Source organism: Theropithecus gelada, chromosome 20, assembly GCF_003255815.1.
Source record: "Theropithecus gelada isolate Dixy chromosome 20, Tgel_1.0, whole genome shotgun sequence".
In the NCBI taxonomy this organism is placed as follows: domain Eukaryota; kingdom Metazoa; phylum Chordata; class Mammalia; order Primates; family Cercopithecidae; genus Theropithecus; species Theropithecus gelada.
Window position 1 is genome coordinate 57,006,126 of NC_037688.1, and position 24,219 is coordinate 57,030,344.

At 44.2% G+C, this 24,219-nt stretch overlaps 1 protein-coding gene and 1 long non-coding RNA gene across 4 annotated transcripts in view; one reads left to right on the forward strand and one right to left on the reverse strand.

Moving 5' to 3' along the window:
• Window positions 1-593: 593 nt before the first annotated feature.
• On the reverse strand, window positions 594-22,842 carry LOC112614498. Its single transcript, XR_003117089.1, has 5 exons — window positions 22,767-22,842; window positions 9,781-9,880; window positions 4,669-4,750; window positions 2,134-2,287; window positions 594-833 (listed from the first exon to the last, which is right to left on the reverse strand). It is a non-coding gene; the product is annotated as an uncharacterized LOC112614498 (long non-coding RNA).
• NSMCE1 (NSE1 homolog, SMC5-SMC6 complex component) overlaps window positions 22,223-24,219 on the forward strand; it is a 45,250-nt gene continuing 43,253 nt past the window's right edge. For all 3 annotated transcript variants that reach the window (XM_025371087.1, XM_025371084.1, XM_025371086.1), the window contains exon 1: window positions 22,223-22,305. The gene's annotated coding sequence lies outside the window, so the exon portion shown is untranslated. The remainder of the gene's footprint in view (window positions 22,306-24,219) is intronic.

Sequence of the window (24,219 nt, forward strand, 5' to 3'; positions counted from 1 at the left end):
GAGGCAAGTTTTTAAAGCCTCTCTGAGCCTGTTTTCTTGCCTATAAAATGAGGACTGCAATAATACGGATCTCGTTAGTAGTATTTTTTTAGATGAACTAAGCCAATTCATGTTAACCCTTTAGAACAATGTCTAACATGTATTAATAGTATAATTCATGTTAGCTGTCATTATCGCTTTTTAGTTCCATCACTGTTACTTGTAGTGGATGTTTGGTTGCCTACCAGGTAGTCATTCCAGCTCCTTTTTTCCACTGTAGAGACCGAAAATCCTAGGTACTCACCTCCCCAGTCTCCTTACAGCTGGGCACTGGTCGGTGACCCAATCTTGGGCAGTGGAGCTTGAATAAAAGTACGCAGGAGGCTTCTGGGAAAGATTTTCCTCTCTGATAAAAAGAGAGAGATAGAGCTTTTTGGACATTGTCTTGGAGGGAGGAAATACTTGGAGTTCTGACAGCCATCTTGCAACCATGAGGACAGAGCCAAGGGTAAAAGCCAACATGCTGAAGATGTCAGAGCAGGGGCCTTTATAAGATCATTGAGTTTCTGCCCCAGCCCTGGAAACTCCTACCTTGGAACACTTTGCTAAATTCTATCTGAAATGCCTTTATTAGGAAAGGCATTTTTAATTGGGTACACCAGGATTAGCAGCTGAAAGTATTCGGAAATTTACAGTGGGTAACTGTCGAAAGAAAGTAGCCGGGTCCGGATGGAAATCCTGAACTCCCGGACTCAGATGAGAACAATAGCTGGCTGCCAGCTTAGGTCACGGACGGATGATGCTTCTTGGTCTACTAATAGGTGCTTGGCCTCATGGGCAGTTCCGCAGTCTATCTGTGGAAAAGAGAGTGAGTACATGAAAAAAATACAGCACAAAAGGAAGAGAAAGAAGACAGGGAGAGAGAAATCATTCACAAGTGAATGACCCCAAATCCTCAGGCTTCACTTCTGCTGGCACAGCCTTGTTCATTTGCTCTAGGACACCCCGTCATCAAATTGTAACATGATTTCAATCTGCTGTGGGATAGCAGAGAAACCACGGCATATCATCTAACCTGGTTTCATCAGTATTTCTAACTTAGTTTTTGGCAGGTTATTCATTCTCTTGTGTTGGAGACATTGCTTCTCTGTGTTGCTGAGAAAAGGGGGGATGGGGCTATGCTTCTCTTATTTCTGGTTAATTTTGTGGCTAGAAAAAATTTCGTGGGAAAGACAAATGCACAACATATTTTTACCACATCAACTACCGGTCCCATCATGATGCAGGATGTTGCAGGAATCACTGATGTGCACCTTGTACAGGTTGATGTAATGCTTACTTCTTGGTTTGCAGGTCAAAAACAAGCTAGAAGTGAGGAGTGGTGTCAATATACATTTTAAGGCCAAGTGCAACGACTCACGCCTGTAATCCCAACACTTTGGGAGGCTGAGGTGGGCAGATCATTTGAGGTCAGGAGTTCAAGACCAGCCTGGCCAACATGGTGAAACCCTGTCTCCACTAAAAGTACAAAAATTATCCAGGCATGGTGGCAGGTGCCTAGTCTCAACTACTCAGGAGGCTGAGCACGAAAATCGCTTGAACCCAGGAGGCAGAGGTTGCAGCGAGCCGAGATGGCACCATTGCACTCCAGCCTGGGTGCCAGAGTGAGACTCTGTCTCAAAAAAAAAAAAAAAAAAAAAAAAAAAAAAAAAATTTGAGGATATGATCACTCTCCCAGAGCCAAGAAATATCATTTCTCGACCCCAGTGAGTGCTCTCTTTCCTTATGTCATCACATTTCTTTATATATGACCATAGTTCATCTCTGGTACTGATCCGCCCCTTCCAGTATCCTTCTCTTTTGGACCACTCTACTCAAACCACGCTTTCTAGGGTCAACTATGACAATGTCACCAAACACAAAGCGTTTCTTTTCCCAGTTCTCATGCAATCTTTTTCTCTCTGCAGCTGTTCATTCTTCATGAAATGCCCTCTTCTGTTGATTTCTAAGATTCCATACCCACCCGCCTGGTTCCTCCTCACCTCTCTAATCACCTCCTCTCACTTCTCATCCTACCCTCTAAATATAATCATTCACGTCCTCTCCTTTTTCCTCTAGCGTTCTCCTTCTGATTCTGCTCATTTATAAACTTACTTTTTCCCTTCTTGGTACATGACCACCATCAAAGCTTCCACAATACATAAGTATATATATTCAGTGAATGTTTCCCCTGGATCTATTCTGGCCCTGTCCAATCTGATTTCCCAGATGGAACCTCTATGAGCATTGGGTGTGCATTCTCCCACACCTGGGCACAAGCAGACACATCATTCCATAGCATGGTGATTTTGTTTTGGTTTTATTTTGTTTTTAGAGACGTGGTCTCCCTATGTTGCCCAGGTTATTCTTGAACTCCTGGGTTCAAGCAATCCTCCCACCTTGGCCTCCCAATGTGCTGCAGTTACAGGCATGAGCCACTGCACCCAGCCCATAGCATGGCGTTGACTATAGCTCTGCATTGGTTGTTTAAAGTCTCCACATCTAGTCCTGTCCTTTCTCCCATTCCCTAGCATTTTATTTATTTATTTATTCACTTATTTATTTATTTACTTAGGAGACAAGGTGGTCTCACTGTGTCACCCAGGTTGAAGTGCAGTGGTGCGAACTTGGCTCACTGCAACCTCCACCTCCTGGGTTCAAGCGATTCTTCTGCCTCAGCCTCCCAAGTAGCCGGGATTACAGGCGTGTGCCACAACATCCAGCTAATCTTTGTATTTTTAGTAGAGACGGGGTTTCGCCATGTTGGCCAGGCTAGTCTTGAACTCCTGACCTCATGTGATCCGTCTGCCTCAGCCTCCCAAAGTGCTGGGATTCCAGACGTGAGCCCCCCCACCTGGCCCCACGCCCTCGTGTTTCATGACCCACACCTTGAGCATGTTCTCTCACACCCCTTGCCCTCAGAATGCCTAGGACAAAGTCATTGTCTCTCGCCGAGCTAACTTCTCCTTCTGTGCTTGGATGGTGTCACCATCCAATTAAGCAAGCTGCAAATGATGCTGTCATTGTTGACTTCCCTCTCTGTCTGTCTGTCTCTCTTTCCCATTCTTGCTTGTGAAAGACAGTCACAAGCAGCCATGGGCTATGCACCCTGCCTCTTTTTTTATTTCCCAGCTTTTAGGTTTCAAGGGTAGCTGTTCAGGCTTGTCACATGGGTAAATTGTGTGTCACTGAGGTTTGGGGTACAAATGACCCTATTATCCAGGTACTGAGCACAGTACCCAATAGGAAGTGTATCAACCTTCGCCCCCTCCCATTCTCCTTCCTCTAGTAGTCCCTCGTGTCTATTGTTCCCATGTTTATGACCATGTGTGTTCAGTGTTTACCTCCCACTTATAAGCAAGGACATGTAGTATTTGGTTTTCTGTCCCTGTGTTAATTCACTGAGGATAATAGTCTCCAGCTGCATCTACGTTGCTTCAAAGGACATGATTTCATTCTTTTTTTTTTTTTTGAGACAAAGTCTTGCTCTGTCCCCCAGGCTGGAGTGCAGTGGTACGATCTCCGCTCCCTGCAAGCTCTGCCTCCCGGGTTCGCGCCATTCTCCTGCCTCAGCCTCCCGAGTAGCTGGGACTACAGGCACCTGCCACCACGCCTGGCTAATTCTTTTTTTGTATTTTTAATAGTGATGGGGTTTCACCGTGATAGCCGGGATGGTCTCGATCTCTTGACCTCGTGATCTGCCCGCCTCAGCCTCCCAAAGTGCTGGGATTACAGGTGTGAGTCACCACACCTGGCGATTTCATTCTTTTTTATGGCTGCATAGTATTCCATGCTGTACCCTCCACTTCTGTGTTCATTTTCACATCTGGCTTATTTCCCACTCCTTGCTGCTTCTGCCCTGGTCCAGCCCCCACCCTCCTCTCACCTGAAGTAAAGCTACATCCTCCCAGCTGCTTTCCCTGTTTTTCGTTGCTCATGGCATCCTCTGTATGTCGCCTACCGTGAGGTGAAAGCAACTCCATTTTGGATGCTGATTCACCATGTTGACTTAAGATTCACCCCAGTTCCCGGAATGCCTCTAAGATTTCTACTTACTGGAAAGCCAGCCCTTAGGTCAAAACAACCTTGATGTTATCATGAACACATGCTAATCATAAATCCTGCCCTTAGGCAACTTCCCTATGGTATATAAGCCCTGGTCTTCGGGTCTGGGAGGTAACAGCGCATGGGGTCCACTATTTCTAAGCCACTGGATACGAGACTTCTCATTCGCAAGTCCCACTTAAATGCTTCTTTCTAGGAACCATGGCTCAAGCCTATAATCCCAACACTTTGGGGGACCATGGTAGGAGGATCACTTGAACCCAGGGCTTTGAGGCCAACATGGACAACATAGTGAGACTGTTTCTACAAAATATTAAAAATCATTAGCCAGGTGTGGTGGTGTGTGACTTGTAGTCCCAGCTACTCGGGAGGCTGAAGTGGGAGGATTGCCTGAGCCCAGGAGGTTAAAGCTGTAGTGAGTTATGATCACGTCACTTCACTCTAGCCTGGGTGATGGAGTAAGCCCCTCCCTCTAAAAACAACACCAACGACAACAACAAAATTTTTCCTTGGAGAAACTGGGTTTATCAGCCTCTTTCTTCAGCCTCTCAGCTTCTCGAGCCTTTGGGGTAGGTTTGTACTGACCTCCCACCACGGATCACTGGCCGGTATCATCGCATCTCTTCTTCCGTCCTGATTAATTCAAGCTGTGATGGCCCACACATGCCTGGAGAATGAATCAGGGTTGACTTAGGCCAGAAATAACAAACCCACTTCCCTTTCACAAATTCTGACTTGCCCAGGCTTCCTTGCAGTAAGAGGTGCTGATGTGATTCAGTTTCAGTCAACAAGATACACAGGGGAAATCTGGGAAGAGGCCCATGAAGAGAAAGACCTCCTGCCCTACCTCTTCCCTAGCACCATCATTTTCATCTGTGGCACCGAACACCTGGAAAGCTCAGCTCCAGACTTATCTTTCCTCCAACATGACCCTCTTATGCTGCCAGTCACTTCTTACCTACCTTATGCTGGAGCTGGGGACAGGAGCTTGGGAATTCAGGGCAGTTACATTATGCACCATAGCTGGTCTCCAAAGATGGCCCCAAATGAAGCCACCTCCCAGTATTCGTGTTCTTATGCAGCCGTCTCCACTCTGAATTGGCACTGGTCCTCTGAAATACGTTAACTCACAGAATAAAAAGATAATGATGCTATGCTAGTCTGGGCCCAAGCCTGACGAAGAACAAGATATTCTGATTTTATCCTCTCAGGAGCCCTGAGCCAGCGCACAAGAAACCCAACTGCCCTGAGGCCACCACGTTTTGAGGAAATGTAAGCTGACCACAAGGAGAGGCCACGTGGAGGAGAACTGAGACTCTCAGTCAACATGGAGGACCAGGCTCCAATCTCATGATGTAGTTTGAGCCATTTCAACCATTTGCGTCCCCTGAGTTGACACCATGGGAAGCAAAGATAAGCTGGGAAAATGTAACTGCAAATCATATCCTCTGTTCAATCTCAATAGCCTTCCCATTTTTTTTTTTTTTTTTTTTTTGAGACAGGGTCTCACTCTGTTGCCCAGGTTGGAGTGTGGTGGCAAAATCATGGCTCACTGCAGCCTCAGCCTCCCAAGGCTTAGGTAATCCTTCCACGTCAGCCTCCCGAGTAGCTAGGACTATAGGCATGCACCATCATGCCTGGCTAATTTTTAAATTTTTTGTAGATGTGGGATCTCCTTGCGTTGCTCAGGCTGGTCTCAAACTCCTGGGCTCAAGGGATCCTCCCACCTTGGCCTCCCACAGTGCTGGGACTACAGGTGTGAGCCGCTGCACCCAGCCAGCCTTCTCTTTCTTGCAAATTATTGCAGTCTTCTGCAGCTTTACTTTGCTTACACGGGCCTCTCAGCCTGCATTACCTTTCCTCTGCATCAGTTATCCCATCCTTCAAAGCTAATCTGGAAAGCCCCCACTTCTACAAACCTTCCAGATGATGTCAACTCTGAAGAGTGGGTATTTGGACCAGCTCTGCAGCAAGTGTGTGCTTTTGCTTACAACGCACCCACCCTCCCTCTCTTGTTGTAACAGCCCCCCAATTTTGTTTGGATGAACTCCCCCCACCACCTTTTGGTGCAACTCGAATGTCAATCAAGTTGTCCACTAACTTGTGTTTCGAGCGGGACATAGAACCTGCCTGGGCCAATCAGTTGTTCTCTCTCTCTCTCTCTCTCTCTCTCTCCTCTCACTCTTTCTCCAGTGCAAATCCTGAGAGGGTGACAGATAGCTGAAAATGGATGACAGCCTGACCAGACCTCCATCCGCTGCTGCTGGCAAGGTCTCCCAAGTTCTCTGGTCCACATTCAGTCCCAGATTTGAGGCTCCAACATTTTCATTTGAGTCTACGAGCCACCCTGGAGCACAGACAGTAATGCTCGCCAAGGATTCCATTGTTCCCTTTCATTTCCCAGCGTTCTAGCAGTTAGGGAAGATCTCGTGACTAGTTCTGACCAGTGATCCTAGAGTAGAAAGGACACATGTCACTTTCAGGCTGAGGCAGTAAAAACCCCCTGTGCAAACCCCCAGCCTCTTTCTTCCCCTGCCATGGTCACACCAATGAGGCTCCATGTTTCAGGGCTGCAGCCACCAGATAGACAGTGGAACCTCCGTTAGTCTGAGTGAGAGGAGGGCAGAGCCTCCTGCTGATCCAAATGTGGTAGATTGCATGACCTAGAAATAATAATTTTGGGAATGTGTGTTATAGCAGCATGACCTAGCCTGTCCTGAATAATATACTCCAATACCCTCCTACCCTTCCAATAAACTTTTTTGCTTAAATTATCACATCAGTTTCTTGTACCTAAACCAGCTTAATTGATAAACTAACAGCACTTAGCAATTTCTTTCCTTCCTTCCCTCCTTCCTTCCTTCCTTCCTTCCTTCCTTCCTTCTCTCTTTCTTTCTTTCTTTCTTTCTTTCTTTCTTTCTTTCTTTCTTTCTTTCTTTCTTTCTTTCTTTCTTTCTTTCTTTCTTTCTTTCTTTTTCTTTCTTTCTTTCTTTCCTTCTTTTTCTTTCTTTTCTTTCTTTCTTTTCTTTCCTTCTTTCTCTCTTTTCTTTTCTCTCTTTCTTTTCTTTCTTTTTCTCTCTTTCATTCGTTCTTTCTTTTTCTTTTTCTTTTTTTTATTTTTTTGAGACAGGGTCTCACTCTGTCACCCAGGCTGAGTGTAGTGGCACAATCTGTGGCTCACTGCAGCCTTGAACTCTACAGTGGCTCAAGCAATACTCCCACCTCAGCCTCCCCAGTAGCTGGAACCACAGGCGTGTGCCACCACACATGGCTAATTTTGGTATTTTTAGTAGACACAGGGTTTCACCATGTTGCCCAGGCTGATCTCAAACTCCTAGGCTCAAGCGATCCTCCTGCCTCAGTCTCTCAAAGTGCTGGGATTACACGCATGAGTCATTCCAACCGGCCAGCAATTCCTTTGTTGATTACACTTACTAATGTGCATTCATCTTATTTTTTCTTACCAGCTGAGAGCAACCTGACCTAAGGACTATGGAGATTCATCTTTGAATCTCACCACACTGCTGAACACTTTCTTGATAAGATTTGTTAGGATGAATGTAAAAACTGAATAAATATGAAATTTTTGTTTTGTTTTTAGAGACAGGGTCTCTCTTTGTCATCCAGGCTGGGGTGCAGTGGTGTGATCATAGCTCACTTCAACCTTGAACTTCTAGACTCAAGCGATCCTCCCACCTTAGCCTCCCAGTAGCTGGGACTACAGGAATTGAATCCATTTTTTAAATTAAATGTTTGCATTCATCCTATCAAATAGTATCAAGGGCTTTGTAGGTCTTCATCAGTGTGTACCACCACCATACCTAGCTAATTTTTAAGTTTTCTGTAGAGATGGGGTCTTTCTGTGTTGCCCAGGCTGGTCTCAAACTCCTGGCCTCAAACTCCAGTCTCCCAAAGTGCTGGGATTATAGACGTGAGCCACTATGCCTGACTGAAAATGAAAAATGTGGTGAGTCAACTAGTTACTCCCTTTTCAACTGTGGTTTTCTAATCCATTTTCAAGTGAGGCTTCTTTTTTTCTTTTTCCTTTTTTTTTTTTTTTGTTGAGACAGAGTCTTGCTCTGTAGCCCAGGCTGGAGTGCAGTGGCGCAATCTTGGTTCACTGCAACTACTGCCTCCCAGGTTCAAGTGTTTCTCTTGCCTCAGCCTCCCGAGTAGCTGGGATTACAGGCATGTGCCACCATGACCGGCTAATTTTTGTATTTTTAGCAGAGATGGAGTTTCTCTGTGTTGGCCAGGCTGGTCTCTAACTCCTGACCTCAGGTTATCTGCCTACCTCGGCCTCCCAAAGTGCTGGGATTACAGGCATGAGCCACCATGCCTGGCCTCAAGTGAGTTTTAATTAAAAGAGATTTAAAAATGTGATTGCATCTCTATTTTTATGATGATGGTGGCATATATATAGTATCTATATGTTTCAATCAAATTATAGTCATAACTTCAAAAAACCTTATTAAATGACAAAGAGTAAAACACTTTGGAAACATCAGAACAGCAACCATATTCACCAAGCTCTTTATTTGCAACAGACACTCTATGCAGGGTTTTTACTTTTTCATCCTCCAACCACCATCCCTAATCCTAGTGTCTACCTCTTATTGAAGACAAAAGCAGCAGCAGCAATTTGGAACTATTTGTTTATTGCTCCCAAAGGAATAAATAATTTCCAAATCATAAAAAGGGGGACTCAAAGGAGCTGGTAGACTAATAAAGAAGAATCATAGAGAGGAGGAAATTCTCCACTTTTGTCCATTTAAAAAGAAACACAATGGTTGAGTGCTCACACCTGTAATCCCAGCACTTTGGGAGGCTGAGGAGGGAGGATCACTTGAGGCCAGGAGTTTGAGACCTGCCTAGGTAGCAAAGTGAGATCCAATCTCTACAAGAAATGCAAAATTAGCTGGGTGTGGTGGTGTGCACCTGTACTCCCAGATACTTGGAAGGCTGAGGCAGGAGGATCACTTGTGCCTGGGAATTTCAGGTTGCAGTAATCTAAGATCACACCACTGTACTCCAGCATGGATGACAGAGTGAGACCCTATCTCTTCAAAAAATTCTTTCTTTTTTTTTTTTTTTTTGAGATGGGGTCTCACCCTATTGCCCAGGCTGGAGTGCAGTGGTGTGATCTCGGCTCACTGCACGCTCCACCTCCTGGGTTCAAGCAATTCTTCTGTCTCAGCCTCCCGAGTAGCTGGGATTACAGGCGCCTGCCACCATGCCCAGCTAATTTTTGTATTTTTAGTAGAGATGGGGTTTCACCTTGTTGGTCAGGCTGGTCTCGAACTCCTGACCTCAGGTGATCCACTCGCCTCGGCCTCCCAAAGTGCTGGGATTACAGTCGTGAGCCACCATGCCTGGCCAAAAAAATTCATTTTTTAAATTAAATTTTTGCATTCATCCCATCAAATAGTATCAAGGGCCTTATAAGTATTCAGTAGTGTATACCAGCTTGGACGGCACAGCGAGACCCTGTCTCAAAACAAAAAGAGAAAATGAAACACATGCAAAGTGGAAACGACTTACAACCTGCTCCCAGTGAGAGAAAGAGAGAGGCAGAGAGGGAAAGAGAAATGTTACTGTTGGAATAAATCTTTAAGAGCACGTGGTGTGGGGTATACGAAAAAATCTAAATGTGTTACAGATCAGGGCTTCTCAAACATTCACATGCTCAAAATTCACGTGCAGATCTTGCTAAAATGCACATTCCGCTTCAGTATGTCAGGGAGGGGCCTCAGTCAACTCCTTAGATGTCTCAGGTTCCCAGGGGATACTGAGGCTGCTGAAAGAACAAGGGCAGAAAACTTCCCGTGGGATCAGAACAGCCAACACAATTCAAGAACTCTCCAAAAGCTTGGGTTGGGGGTTTTGATGAGCTTGCCCTGAGTTCAGCCTTTGATCAGTTCTCTTTAAAAGTCGATTAGGAAATCACTGTTACCTTGTATCTTATCTGGAAATCACTTCTCTGGTAGCTTCACTATCTATTTAGAAAAAGAGTCAAGAACACAGACACAGGGGAAACAGAAGTCTGTAAAGCAAGAACAAGCATAACAAGTTCTACACACTAAAACTTCTGTGCTTTACTGAGATTTAGTTTTAATTTTTGGCCACTTTTTCTAACGAGACTGGCTATGTGTTTGCTCAGGTTAGAGGACATTAGAAGAAGGGAATTACAAGTGCTGAGGACTTCTGGTAGCCCGACGGAGGGGAAGAGATGGAAATAACATGAAAAGCTGACCCTAGAATGAAAAATTCACCACTGTCTTGGGGTATGTCTTGCAAAGGCAAAAAGCCCTAGAGTAGTCACTGTCCTCAAGATATATTTGACATGGAGTCTCACTCTGTTGCCCAGGCTGGAGTGCAGTGGTGCAATCTCAGCTCACTGCAACCTCTGCCTCCTGGGTCCAAGTAATTCTCCTGCCTCAGCCTCCCCAATAGCTGGTACTACAAGCATGCGCCACCACGTCCAGCCAATTTTTGTATTTTTAGTAGAGATGAGGTTTCCCCGTGTTGGCCAGGCTGGTCTCAAACTCCTGACAGCAAATGATCCGCTCACCTAGGCCTCCCAAAGTGCTGGGATTACAGGTGTGAGCCACCATGCCCAGCCATCAAAGATACGTTGTACTCATCAAGAAAGGTCATCATGTGCTTCAGATGGCAGAGAGATATAATTTTGAATAATTAATATAGAAAAATAGAAAAAGATCTTTTAAAAATGTTGGTGATTGAAGGAATATTCTAGTTATGTGAAACAATTCTGGGCCAGATGTGGTGGCTCACACCTGTAATCCCAGCACTTTGGGAGGCCAAGGCAGGAGGATCACTTTAGCCCAGGAGTTTGAGACCAGCCTGGGTAACATAGCAAAATCCCACCTGTACTAAAAATTTAAAAAAAAAAAAAAAAAAGCCTGACATGGTGGCTTATGCCTGTGGTCCCAGCTACTCAGAAGGATGAGGCAGGAAGTTTGTTTGAGTCTGCGAGGTTGAGGCTGCAGTGAGCCTTGATCATGCCACTGTGCTCCAGCCTGGGTGACAGAGCAAGACCCTGTATCAAAAATAATAATAAAAATTTAAAAATCTTACATATAACAATTCTGGGATGATGCTGGGTAATTATGGCTATAACTATATCCCAATCATATCTATGTAGACTATTATATGTATTCTCTATTTCCTTATATCTAAAATCTTAATGATTACACATACTGAGTTATTCTGAAAAATAGTGTCTCTTATGATTATAAAATAAGACATACTCTTGGAGAAAAGTTGGAAAATATAAGAAAATAATAAAAACAGTTTATATGCACTGTTAATATTCTGGTGTGTGTTCTTTTGGTTTTCTCTCTTAAAATATCCTGAATTATTTTTTTCTGACATTAAGTATTCTTTGAAAACATGATTTTTAGGGTACATAGGATTCCACAGAATTGTTACTCACGCCAACCATTCTCTTTTATAACATTGGGAGACATTTAAGTTGTTTCTTTCTTCCCCTAAGATAATTAAGTCTCTCATGCACTTCTTGTACATTACCTTTTGTGAGCATCTCTGATTATTTCCCCAGATAGATTCCCAGAAGTGGAATTGCTGGGTCAAAGAACATAGACATGTCTGGGTTCTTAATGAGAACAGCAAAATTGCCCTGTGGAGAGACTGAACCGTCTACAATGCCTCTGGCAATGTGCATATTTCTCAATTTAGCCTCTGAGCTTTCTGCTGCCTTTAAGTTTAGTAATCGGTTTTATTTTTATTTTTCATTTTTGTTTTTTTGAGACGGAGTCTCGCTCTGTCTCCCAGGCTGGAGTGCAGTGGTGCGATCTCAGCTCACTGCAACCTCCGCCTCCTGGGTTCAAGTGATTCTCCTGCCTCAGCCTCCTGAATAGCTAGGACTACAGGCGCCCGCCACCACGCCTGGCTAATATTTTGTATTTTTAGTAGAGATGGGGTTTCACAGTGTTAGCCAGGATGGTCTCAATCTCCTGACCTCATCATCTGCCCACCTCGGACTCCCAAAGTGCTGGGATTACAGGCGTGAGCCACCGTGCCTGGCCTATTGATCATTTTTAAAGTTGACCTTTGGGAGCTGTCACCATTCCTTTTAAGAAGAGTCATGGGTAGAGGGTGATCATTTTCCTTTTTTTCCCAACCAACCTGTGCGCATCGCCTCTACTAGATCGAACTTAAAATTTCCTTTCTTTTCTTTTCTCTTTTTCTTTTGAGGCAGAGTCTCACTCTGTCGCCCAGGCTGGAGTGCAGTGGCACCATCTCAGCTCACTGCAACCTCTGCCTCCTGGGTTCAAGCAATTATCCCGCCTCAGCTTCCTGAGTAGCTGGGATTATAGGCATGTGCCACCATGACTGGCTAATTTTTTTTCTTTTTTGTATTTTTGTATTTTTAGTAGAAATGGGGTTTCACCCAGGCTGTTCTCAAACTCCTGGCCTCATGTGATCCAACTGCCTTGGCCTCCCAGAGTGCTGGGATTACAGGCATGAGCCACTGCACCTGGCTTGAACTTAAAATTTCATGAATTCAAAAATTATGTATTTATCACACCGCTGAGCTTTAGAAAAAAAGAAACAAAAATGATGTAGTATACAGATGCTGATGAAAACGACTTTGAAAAGGGCTTGACTTGGGCTGTGGAAAACCTGGTCTCTAGTCCCCATCCTCGTCTCCATTCATTGCCATGTACTTTTCAAAAATACGCTTTTTTTTTTTTTTTTTTTTTTTTGAGACGGAGTCTGGCTCTATCGCCCAGGCTGGAGTGCAATGGCCGGATCTCAGCTCACTGCAAGCTCCGCCTCCCGGGTTCACGCCATTCTCCTGCCTCAGCCTCCCGAGTAGTTGGGACTACAGGCGCCCGCCACCGCGCCCGGCTATTTTTTTGTATTTTTTTAGTAGAGACGGGGTTTCACCGTGTTAGCCAGGATGGTCTCGATCTCCTGACCTCGTGATCCGCCCGTCTCGGCCTCCCAAAGTGCTGGGATTACAGGCTTGAGCCACCGCGCCCGGCCCAAAAATACGCTTTTAATTCTTTTTTCATATTTTCACTCTTCCTATCAGAAATTTGTTTCTAAATACAGAAAAGTAAAAGTGAAAAAAATGACAGTTGTCCATTTTTCTACCGTCCAGCATTAACCTCTGCTAACATTTTGGCATGTTTGACTTTATCCCCTTTTAAAAGCCAATATTTGAAAAATTCAATTTTCAAATCTTTTCAATCCTTAAATTCATTGCTATATGAATACATAGTTTTATTATTTTAGTTTAAAATTAGAATACTCCAGGCTGGTAGTGGTGGCTCACGCCTATAATCCCACCACTTTTGGAGGCTGAGGTGGGAGCTGCCCCAAAACCATCTTTTCCCCTATAAGGAATGACAGAATGTGGTCAAGGGTAAAGAGAGACCGGTACTCTTGTACGTATATGGTGGGGTTATAAATGTTGCATATAGCCCCTCTGGAGAGCTATTTGGTGTTATTGAAGTTGAAAAAGCTTATCTAGCAATTCCACTTCTAGGAATTTAACTGAAGAAAATCTCCCTTGTGTGCTTGAGATTTGCCGCAACAATGTGGTAGGAGAAAATGAAACGTCCTAAAGAGCCATTAATAAGGAAATCAAAAAGCAAAAGAGTCATGTACCATGGACAGTCATATAACATGAAAAGGAATGAATTAACTCACAAGTGTCTACATGAATGAATCCTGAAAGCATAGACAGAGTGGGGGAAAAGCAAGATATAAAGATGATACAGCAAGATTACCATTTATGCAAATTTGGAGCAATGCAAAATGGCAATATTATAATTTGCCAATAGATAAGCAGATGCATATAAAACTATTTTCTATTTAAGGATTGAAAAGGTTATTATAAAACTCAAACTAGAGGGCCTCTAGGAAGGGGAAAGGAAGATTGGGATGGGAGAAGAGAATAAAGATCTTGTGGTTTATCTGGAATATTTTAATTTTATTTCTATTTATTCATCTATTTTGAGCTGGAGTCTTGCTCTGTCGTCCATGCTGGAGTGCAGTGACTGAATCTCAGCTCACTGCAAGCTCTGCCTCCTGGGTTCAAGCGATTCTCCTGCCTCAGCCTCCCAAGTAGTTGGGACTACAAGTGGATGCCACCACACCCACCTAATTTTTGTATTTTTAGTGGAGATGAGGTTTCCCCATGTTGGCCAGGCTTGTCTCAAACTCCTGACCTCCAGTGATCCTCCCGCCTTGGCCTCCCAAAGTCCTGGGATTACAGGCGTGAGCTATTGCAGCTGGTCCCCACATATTTTTTAGCCATGTGAATTTTCTCTTTTGGAAGAGATATTCTTTTGATACACTGGTAGACTGAATTTTTTTCAATACATATTTGTGATAAAGATGAGCCTGACATTTTCTTTAATTTTGCTGTTCTCTTTTTGGTGTCAAAATTAAACTAGTCTCATAGAATGTGTTGAATAGCTTTCTCTATCTTGTTTGTATTCCAGTGAATTTTGCATAATATAGTCTTTTTGTGTGTGCTGATCACTCCAGTAAAACTTTCTTGTTCCAGACATCTTAGAAGGTGAAGCATATCCTATACTTCTAGTTCAATTTCATTAGTGATTATTACTTTTAATGACAAAAACCTCAATTGCTTTTGCACCAACTTAATACTTTCCTTCTTGGGTCAAATTTTGTAATTGTTATTTTTGTTAAAAATTACCTTTTTTGTAATTTTTCAAATGTATTGGCATAAAGTTTGTGGTATACTTTTGTGCTTTCTAAAATTTTTACTCTAGCTGGTAACTTCAGTTTGCCATTTATCATATTGTTTGTACCATTTTCTTGATCAATCTTACATGAAGTTTTTCTATTTTATTAGTCATTAAGAGAACACCAGCTTTTGGCTTCTATAATCAACTTCATTTTCTTTTGTTCTTTGTTTTACTCATTTCTGCTTTTTCATTCTTATTTCCTTCCTTCTGCTTTCTCTGAGCTTCTGTAGTTGTTATTTTTCTACCTTTTAACAATTGGCTCCTTTATGTTTTTTATTTTGTAAGAAGTATACTTAAAGCTATAAGTCCTCCTCTAATTATCATTATTATTGTTTTGAGATGGAGTCTTGCTCTGTCACCCAGGCTGGAGTGCAGTGGCGTGATCTCAGCTCACTGCAGCCTCCGCTCTCCTGCTTCACCCTCCCGAGTACCTGGGACTGCAGGCGTCCACCACCATGCCTGGCTAAGTTTTGTATTTTTAGTAGAGACGGGGTTTCGCCATGTTAGCGAGGCTGGTTTCGAACTCCTGACCTCAGGTGATCCGCCCACCTCAGGCTCCCAAAGTGCTGGGATTACAAGCGTGAGCCCTGTGCCCAGCTAATGATTGAGTTGGATCCCACATGTTTTGTTATGTCAGGTTTTCATTGTCATTTATTTCCAAATATTTTATAATTTCCATGTTGGTTTTCTTTTTAATCTGAATGTTTTCCGTTTCTAAACATGTGTTCTTTTTCTCCTAAAAATGTATGATAAAATCTTTCAACATATAAAAAGGTATAAAAAATATAATACCTGTGTACGTGGTCCTGTACTCAACCCCTCACTTAAGAAATAAAACTCAAATGTATGCTTATAATTTTTAATTTTTTTTAATTTTTATTTTTTTGAGACAGAGCTTCGCTCTTGTTGCCCAGGTTGGAGTGCAGTAGCGCGATCTTGGCTCACTGCAACCTCCACCTCCCGGGTTCAAGGAATTCTCCTGCCTCAGCCTCCTGAGTAGCTGGGATTACAGGCGCCCACCACCACGCCTGGCTGATTTTTAACAATGTTTTTAGTAGAGATGGGGTTTCATCATGTTGTCCAGGCTGGTCTCAAACTCCTGACCTCAGGTGATCCGCCTTCCTCGGCCTCCCAAAGTGCAGGGGTTACAGGCGTGAGCCACTGTGTCTAACCAGTTTTTAATTTTTAAAAATTCATAAGTAATAGATGTACCTGGTTAAAAAAAAAAAAAAAGTTCATTCTGACTTCCTGGCCCCTTCCTCAGAAGCAACTGCAGTTACTAATTTAAGGTGTATTGTATCTACACCTTTTTGGCTCTCTTTTTGTTGTTGATGTTTAATTTTACCGCATTGCGGTTCGTGAATGTGGTCTATAGATTCTTTGGAATTCATTGAAGCTTCCTTTGTGGCCCAGTACATCGTCAATGTCTGTAAAGAATAGATATACCAAAGTTTTTTTTTTTCTAAAATACAAGCCTGATCTCATCACTTACTTTTCATAAGCTTCTGTGGTCTTCGAGTGAAAGACCAACGCCCTCAGCATATTATTTCCCGAAGCTTCCTCTCTAGCCAAGGCCTTGGCCACCCCGCCTTCTGTCCAACAAATTTACGGACTCATAGCTGTCATGCATTTTAGGGTCAGTTTTGAGAAGTTTGAACTATCACAGCTGTCCAGGAACAGAGAGTCCAAAGTCTGGCTTCAAAGGCCCTAATAAATACACACAGAGCCCACTAGGGAATGGGCCGTCCTCTGAGTCATACTGAGGCAGGACTGTCACCCCGTGGGGGACCACTCTGCATGGTGAACTTCAATTCTTATTCACTACTTGTTCCTGCTGAACAAGATTCATCTCACAGAGGCCTCTGCTTGCTGTACTGCTTCCATTTTAATTGGTCAGCATTTTCCCTTCTTTTTATTTTTGCCAGATCCATAGTGGATCACTTGACAGTAGCATTCTCCCATCATTTGGCCTTCTATGAATCAGTCGCTTATCCCCAGCTAACGCCCACTTCTATGAATCAGTTGCAGACGCCCAGCTAAGGCCGACTTCAGTATGAATCTAAGCTGAGCTTCTGCTCTGAAGCCCCCAGGATATGGATGGGAGCGTTGAGGGAGGAATCAGATAACCGACTGTCATCTCTACACATTTCTGGTTTCAACCTCAGCTAGGAGCTCATCTCTGCATTGTCGTCAGCATCTCTTCCAAACCTTTTGACCCATTCCCTTTAAATCCCTTAGCATCTTCTCAGCACCTCCTGACCTTTTTTGGGATAGGCTGGTGTGCAGCGGCACCAACCCTCAACCTTGACCTCGACTGCAGCCTCAACTTCCTGGGCTCCACCTCCCACGCTCAAGCCATCCTCCCACCTCAGCCTCCCAAGTAGCTGGGACTGCAGACACATGCCACCACACTCAGCTAATTTTTAATTTTTTTTGTAGAGATGAGGTCTTGCTGTGTTGCCCAGGCTGGTCTCGAACTCCTGACTTCAAGCAATCCTCCCACCTCAGCCTCCCAAAGTGCTGGGATTATAGGTGTGAGCCACCACGCCAGGCCCTCTTCAGCCACAGAATGATACTGTTTGCTACTTTATGGAGAAAACGGAAAACATCAGGAGTGAGCTTTTATTTAGCCACTTTCACCTCTTTTCCTGCTGTTTCAGAGGTGTTTCTTTTCCTCTCTAGGTTAACAGTAATCCTGTCTCCATATACCTTTGACTCCATCCCTTTCTGTCTCTCTGTTTTTGTTTTTTTCTTAAGACAGAGTCTTGCTCTGTCGCCCAGGCTGGAGTGCAGTGGCACAGTCTCAGCTCACTGCAATCTCCGCCTCCCTGGTTCAAGGAATTCTCCTGCCTCAGCGTCCGGAATAGCTGGGACTACCGGTGTGTGCCACCACACACGGCTAATTTTTTGTATTTTTAGTAGAGATGGGGTCTCACTATGATGGCCAGGCTAGTCTCAAACTCCTTTATTTTTTTTTTTTGAGATGGAGTCTCGCTTCGTCACCCAGTCTGGAGTGCAGTGGCTCTATCTCGGCTCACAGCAACCTTTGCCTCCTGGGTTCAAGCGATTCTTCTGCCTCAGCCTCCCAAGTAGCTGGGACTACAGGCATGTGCCACCATGCCCAGCTAAGTTTTGTATTTTTAGTAGAGACAGGGTGTCACTATATTGTCCAGGCTGGTCTCGAACTCCTGGTCTGGAACTCATGATCCACCTGCCTCGGACTCCCAAAGTTCTGGGATTATAGACGTGCGCCACCGCACCCGGCTGCCTGTTTCTATTTTATGTATTATCTCTGCTCCTGAGTCTTCAAGTCTTCCCTTCTGAAGCCATACTTCCCAAAAGAGCAGTCAGCATTCCCTCTCCACTTCCGCAACTTCCGCTCTTCGCTCTTGGAGTTGGATCTGGCTTCCTCCCCTCTGTAGTAAGACGGCCTTTGTTGGCCATCAAATTCTAAATTAGTGGCGCATCTTTCTTGACCTCTCCAGAGCATTGACGATTCTGACCACACCCTCCTTCACAAGTCTCTCTTCCTATGTGCCTCTGATGCCACTTTCACAGCATGTGGTTCATGAATGTCGCCTATAGATTCTTGAGAATTTCTTGAAGCTTCCTTTGTGGCCAGTAATCAATTTTTGTAAATGTTCCAATAATGTTTGAAAAGAATAGATACACCCAAGTTCTTTTTCTAAAACACAAACCTCTCATTTCTTCCTATTTCTTCCTGGCCTTCCATCACTTCTGTGGTCTTCAAGTGAAAGACCAACCCCCTCAGTCTTGAATCTTTCTTTTCTTTCTACCTTTTATTCTTGATCCTTTGATCTTGAAATGCCCGTGTTCCCAGAGTCTTCTATTCTTTTATCTCTCCACACACCAGGGAAGCACATGCTTCACAAAAGGGGACGGTCTCTCTCAAGCTCTGAATGAGTGTTGCCAAGGGGGAAGGCTGGCCCATTGTCGTCAGCCCCACTTTTCCAGAGTAGTCAGCTACAGTAGGGTTTTATGTGAAATATCCCAAGTTTATTTATTTTTGAGACAGAGTCTGGCTCTGTCACACAGGCTGGAGTACAGTGATGCAATCTCAGCTCACTGCAACCTCTTCCTCCTTGGCTCAAGCTGTCCTCCCACCTCAGCCTCCTGAGTAGCTGGGACTACAGGTGATCGCCACCATGCCTGGCTAATTTTTTTTTTGTGTGTGTATATATATACACACAAATATACACATGTATATATATACACATATACACAAATATACATACCTATACACACACACACACACACACATATATATATATATATATATATTTTTTTTTTTTTTGGAGAGATGGAGCCTCACCATGTTGGCCATGGCTGATCTCAAACTCCTGAGCTCAAGCCATCCTCCCAGCTTGGCCTCCCAAAGTGTTGGGATTACAGGAATGAGCCACCGTGCCCAGTCAAAGATCAAAAACCCCAAGTTTAAATATTGATAATCAATAGAAAATTTCACAAAACCGTGTAGGGCAAACAAAACACAAATGTTACTCCTTAGGGCTTTATTTCCCCACTTATTTGACTACCTGTTGGGCAGTTTATAAAGTACTTATTAGTGGTGTTAGTTCACACTTATTGAGGGCTTACAATGTGCCACAGACACTCTTCTAAGTAGTTTACATCTTCTCTTCCTTTAATCTTCAGAATAACACTATCAACAAAGTGCTATTATTAAACCTGCTTTATAGATGAGCAAACTGAGGCTGAGAACTTGAGTTCAGTCATCCCTTAGTATCTGTGAGGGATTGGTACCTCAGTCCCCATGGATACCAGAATTCTCGATGCTCAAGTCCCTTATATAAAATCAAAACTACCTTGGTAAAAAGCATAACTGAGAAAATTCTGATAGTGAAAGAGATCTGGCCTGACTCCATCTTGCTTCTAACTTCCAAGCTGTCCTTGATCATTCCTGGGCATAGGTTGAATTAATGTTGGAAAGAACTTAGTTCATAGTTTAACTTTGAAACAAAGGCAATAATAGTCCTTTCCCAAAACAAATCCCCTTCTTGCCTAGGGACGGGTCTGCCTTTGTAGACTAACAAATTAGCTAAAAGATTAGAAATTATGGTTTAGGAGGTCACGCAAGCTGGAGGCTGCAAGATTCTGACCCACCCCAAATCCCTTCTGGGAGTAACATCACTGTTCTAAAACCTAAAATCAGTGCTTGAGATATTTTGCAGAACCTGTGTTCTAACGCATCAGCTGACACCACACAGCCCTGTAATCTGGCTCACCTGGTACTTTGGCCCTAACCCAGGAACTGACTCAGTGCAAGAGGACAGCTTTGACTCCTTTCCTCTCTAATCCGACCAATCAACACTCCCTAATCCCCAGTCCCCTACCCACCAAATTATCCTCGAAAACCCTGAATTTCTGGGGAGACTGATTTGAGTAATAATAAAACTGTGATCTTCTGTTCAGCCAGCTCTGTGTGAATTAAACTTTCTCTATTGCAATTCTCCTGTCTTGATAAATTGCTTCTGTCTAGGCAGCAGGCAAGGAGAACCCACTGGGCGCATACAAAATGGCAGAATATTTGCATATAACCTACGCAAATCCTCCAGTATATTGAAAGTCATCTTTAAATTACTTATACTACTTAATACAATGTAAATGCTATATAAGTAGTTGCTATGCTGTATTGCTTTCAGAATTTGTATTATTTTTATTTTTGTATTGTTATTTTTATTGTTTTTCCTCCACAAATATTATCCATCCGTAGATGGGGAACCTATAAACAGGGACGGCTTACTATACTTTGTCCTATGTCTCGGAGATACTGAGTTTAAGGCCCAGGATTCTATGTTGACCATCCAGCTCCAAAGCTCAAGGTTTTAATCACCACACACTACTGCTTTCCCACTTCGCAGATGAAACTGAAGCCCAGAGAGGTTAAGAAGTTGTCCAACATCAGGCCGGGCGCGGTGGCTCACGCCTGTAATCCCAGCACTTTGGGAAGCCGAGGCGGGCGGATCACGAGGTCAGGAGATGGAGACCATTCTGGCTAACACGGTGAAACCCCATCTCTACTAAAAATACAAAAATTAGCCGGGCGTGGTGGTGGGCGCCCGTAGTCCCAGCTACTTGGGAGGCTGAGGCAGGAGAATGGCGTGTGCCCGGGAGGCGGAGCTTGCAGTGAGCCGAGATGGCGCCACTGCATTCCAGCCTGGGAGTCAGAGCGAGACTCCGTCTCAAAAAAAAAAAAAAAAAAAAAAGGTTGTCCAAGATCACAGGGGTGGTGAGTGACCAAGCCTGTATTTGAGTTATCCTCACAGAGACAGACATTTGCAGGTACGCTGTTCTATATTAGTTACCTGTTTCCCTTGCTAGGCTGCATCCCTAGCTCTCAGACTAGGGATAGTATACAAACGTTTGGAAAATTAATGCCTTGAAGATTCAAAACAGTCTATTCACTTCCAAGAGTAATTTCACTTGCTTTCTCACAATCCCTAGGTAAGATAATAGTTAACATTTAATCAGCACTCCCATGTGACACTTTTCAGTGGCTATGCTAAGCACCTGATATAGGTGTTATTATCTCTTATAAATCTCACCAACACTATTTTGCAAGGACTAATATCCCCATTTAATGGAAGAGGAAACTGAGGCTCAATGACTTGCCCAAGCTTCTGCCAACTAGTAAGTGGCAGAGCCAGGATTCTAGCTCAGGCTGTATGACCACAGAGTCCACATTTTTCTTTTGTTTTTTTATGAGACTAAGTCTTGCTCTGTCACCCAGGCTCGAGTGCTGTGATGCGAGCTGGCTTACTGCAACCTCTGCCTCTCGGGTTCAAGCAATTCTCCTGCCTCAGCCTCCCGAGTAGCTGGGATTACAGGCACACACCACCACGCCCAGCTAATTTTTGTACTTTTAGTAGTGACGGGGGTTTCACCATGTTGGCAAAGTTGGTCTCGAACTCCTGACCTCAAGTGATCGGCCCGCCTTGGTCTCCCAAAGTGCTGGGCCTACAGGCGTGAGCCACCGCGCCTGGCCAGAGTCCACATTTTTGACGACGAGGCCACACTGTCAGTTCCACAGATGGGGAAACTGAGGCTCGGGGCAGGGCACTACATTGTGCCGGCGGAATCGTGGCCAGTGAGGGAAGCACGGGCTGCACGCCGATTCTTCCTCCTTGGTCAGGGAAGTCACTGAGGTGCAGGAGGCGAAGGGCGACAAGTGGAAGCCCCTTCCCATTATTAAGGACGGAGAGCGGCGCGGTAATTGGGATCTAACCCACGAGGCGGAAACACTAGGGAAACGGCGCAAAAGGAAAACCGGAAGTGCGTCACCCAACGGACGGGCGAATCGGCTGCAGGCCACCAACGGGAACGCCGCGTTCGCGTTCGCCCCGCCCCAAAGGAAGAAGAGTCCGCCTTGCGACCGTATCCGCTAGCGCAGCGCGGGTTGCGGTTGGTCACCCTGGTGGGTAACGCGGCGCGCTAGGGGGTAGAGGGGAAAGAAGAGGGACTTCCAGGAAGGCAAGGGGAGGACGGAAGGTGGGGTGGGCGAGACAGGCAGTGGGGTCTGGCCCCATGGTCGGTCCCCGTGGGCTGTGGAACTCGGGGACGGGGGTCTTGGGGCTCCCCCTTCTTGATGGGGAAACTGAGGCCCAGAGAGGGGCCGCAGAAGGCAGCGGACTGGGATCTCCTCCCACAACACACACAAAGACATCTAAAAATCGTACTATTTAGTGAAAAATGTTTTTAATCGTAATTACGATTTAACAGGTAAGGATACTTTTCATCGTAATAGGTGAAAAAGCAAAATATAAAATTCGATTCAAACTGTGATTACATCTATGGAAAACACAGCCTTCGCCGACCACCGTGTCTGTCCTGCCGCCCTCCGTGCTCCCCTCTGTTTTTGTGTACGGAGTTTCTCACTTTGTACAAGTCCGCAGCCGCTTGTGTTACAGCCCCGAGGCCAGATGCGTTTAAAATCGAGGATTTCTCGGACTTTGGAAAGGTAAAGTGCGTATGTTCTATGTTAGGTTTCACCCTCAGTGGGGGCTGGAGCAGCGGCTTGCAATCAAATACACGACCCTTTCCACAGCTAAAGATATGAAGATATGCATATATTATATTGACCGGGTCGCGGTGGCTCACGCCTGTAATCCCAGCACTTTGGGAGGCTGAGGCGGGCGAATCACCTGAGGTCCGGAGTTCCAGACCAGCCTGGCTAACATGGTGAAACCCCGCCTGTACTAAAAATACAAAAAATTAGCCGGGCGTGGTTGCGCGTGCCTGTACTACCAGCTACTCGGGAGGCTGAGGCAGGAGAATCACTTGAACGAGGGAGGCGAAGGTTGTAGTGAGTCAGGATCGCGCCACTTCACTCCCGTTGGGGCAACAAGAGCGAAACTCCGTCTGAAAAAAAAAAAAAAGATATGCATATATTTACACTGTTGGGATAAATAACCATAGATAGCCTCACCTTAAGTCAGGTCAAGTTCTCCAACGTAAGAAACAAGTTTTGGTATTCAGACTTTTTTTCTCCCCTGCATCCGATCATCCACTAGTATTCATACCTTTTTAGATTTGAGGGTTGCAGATGAGGGACCTGGATTGTAGCTGTTCTGTTCACTCACTTTTCTCACTCTCGCTGGATAAGAGAGTGTCTTTGAGAACAGGAACCGTGCTGTTGTATGGTCACGTCTCTCTCTGCCACCAACTCTTGTGTGTCACCTTGTGCCCTTTTAGTCTCAGTTTCCTCATCTGTAAGATGGGGTCAGTGATCCTTTGCTCATAAGGTCCTGGTTAGGGTTAAATGAGGTCGTGCATGTGAAGCACAAGAATTGTGTTAGCACCTGCACGAATGGTATGACTGAGATTTACTTATTCCACAAACATTTATATTTCAAAATTATTAAATTTAAATAAATTTATTATTAAATGAATTAAATGCATTAATTAATTAAAAGTATAGATGTATTTCTTAAAATGTGGGTGATAGGAATTTTAAAGATTTATATAATGCTTCAAAGCCTTAGAAAAGGTTTTCTTTAGTTGGTTTATCTGTATATCTGAACTCTTGAAACTTAAAGCTAAAATACTAGGATTTATCTGCAGGGTTGCAGAGAGATAATTCTGCCTTAAATTGTCTAAAACAAAAACAAAACAAGACAATATGTTATACATGGGATTAAAACCAATTTTTCTCCCATTTTTTCTCCTTTTTTCTTTTGCTGCCCACATTGTGCCTTTATTTTATGAGCCCCAGTTTTCTGGGCTTAGTTAAAAAAAAAAATTCAATTCTAAACGTTGAATTTAGGGAGTTTTTGTTCCTAAATAAAAAGGCATAGACTTAAAAAAATAAATGTTTATCCGGGAAAATATA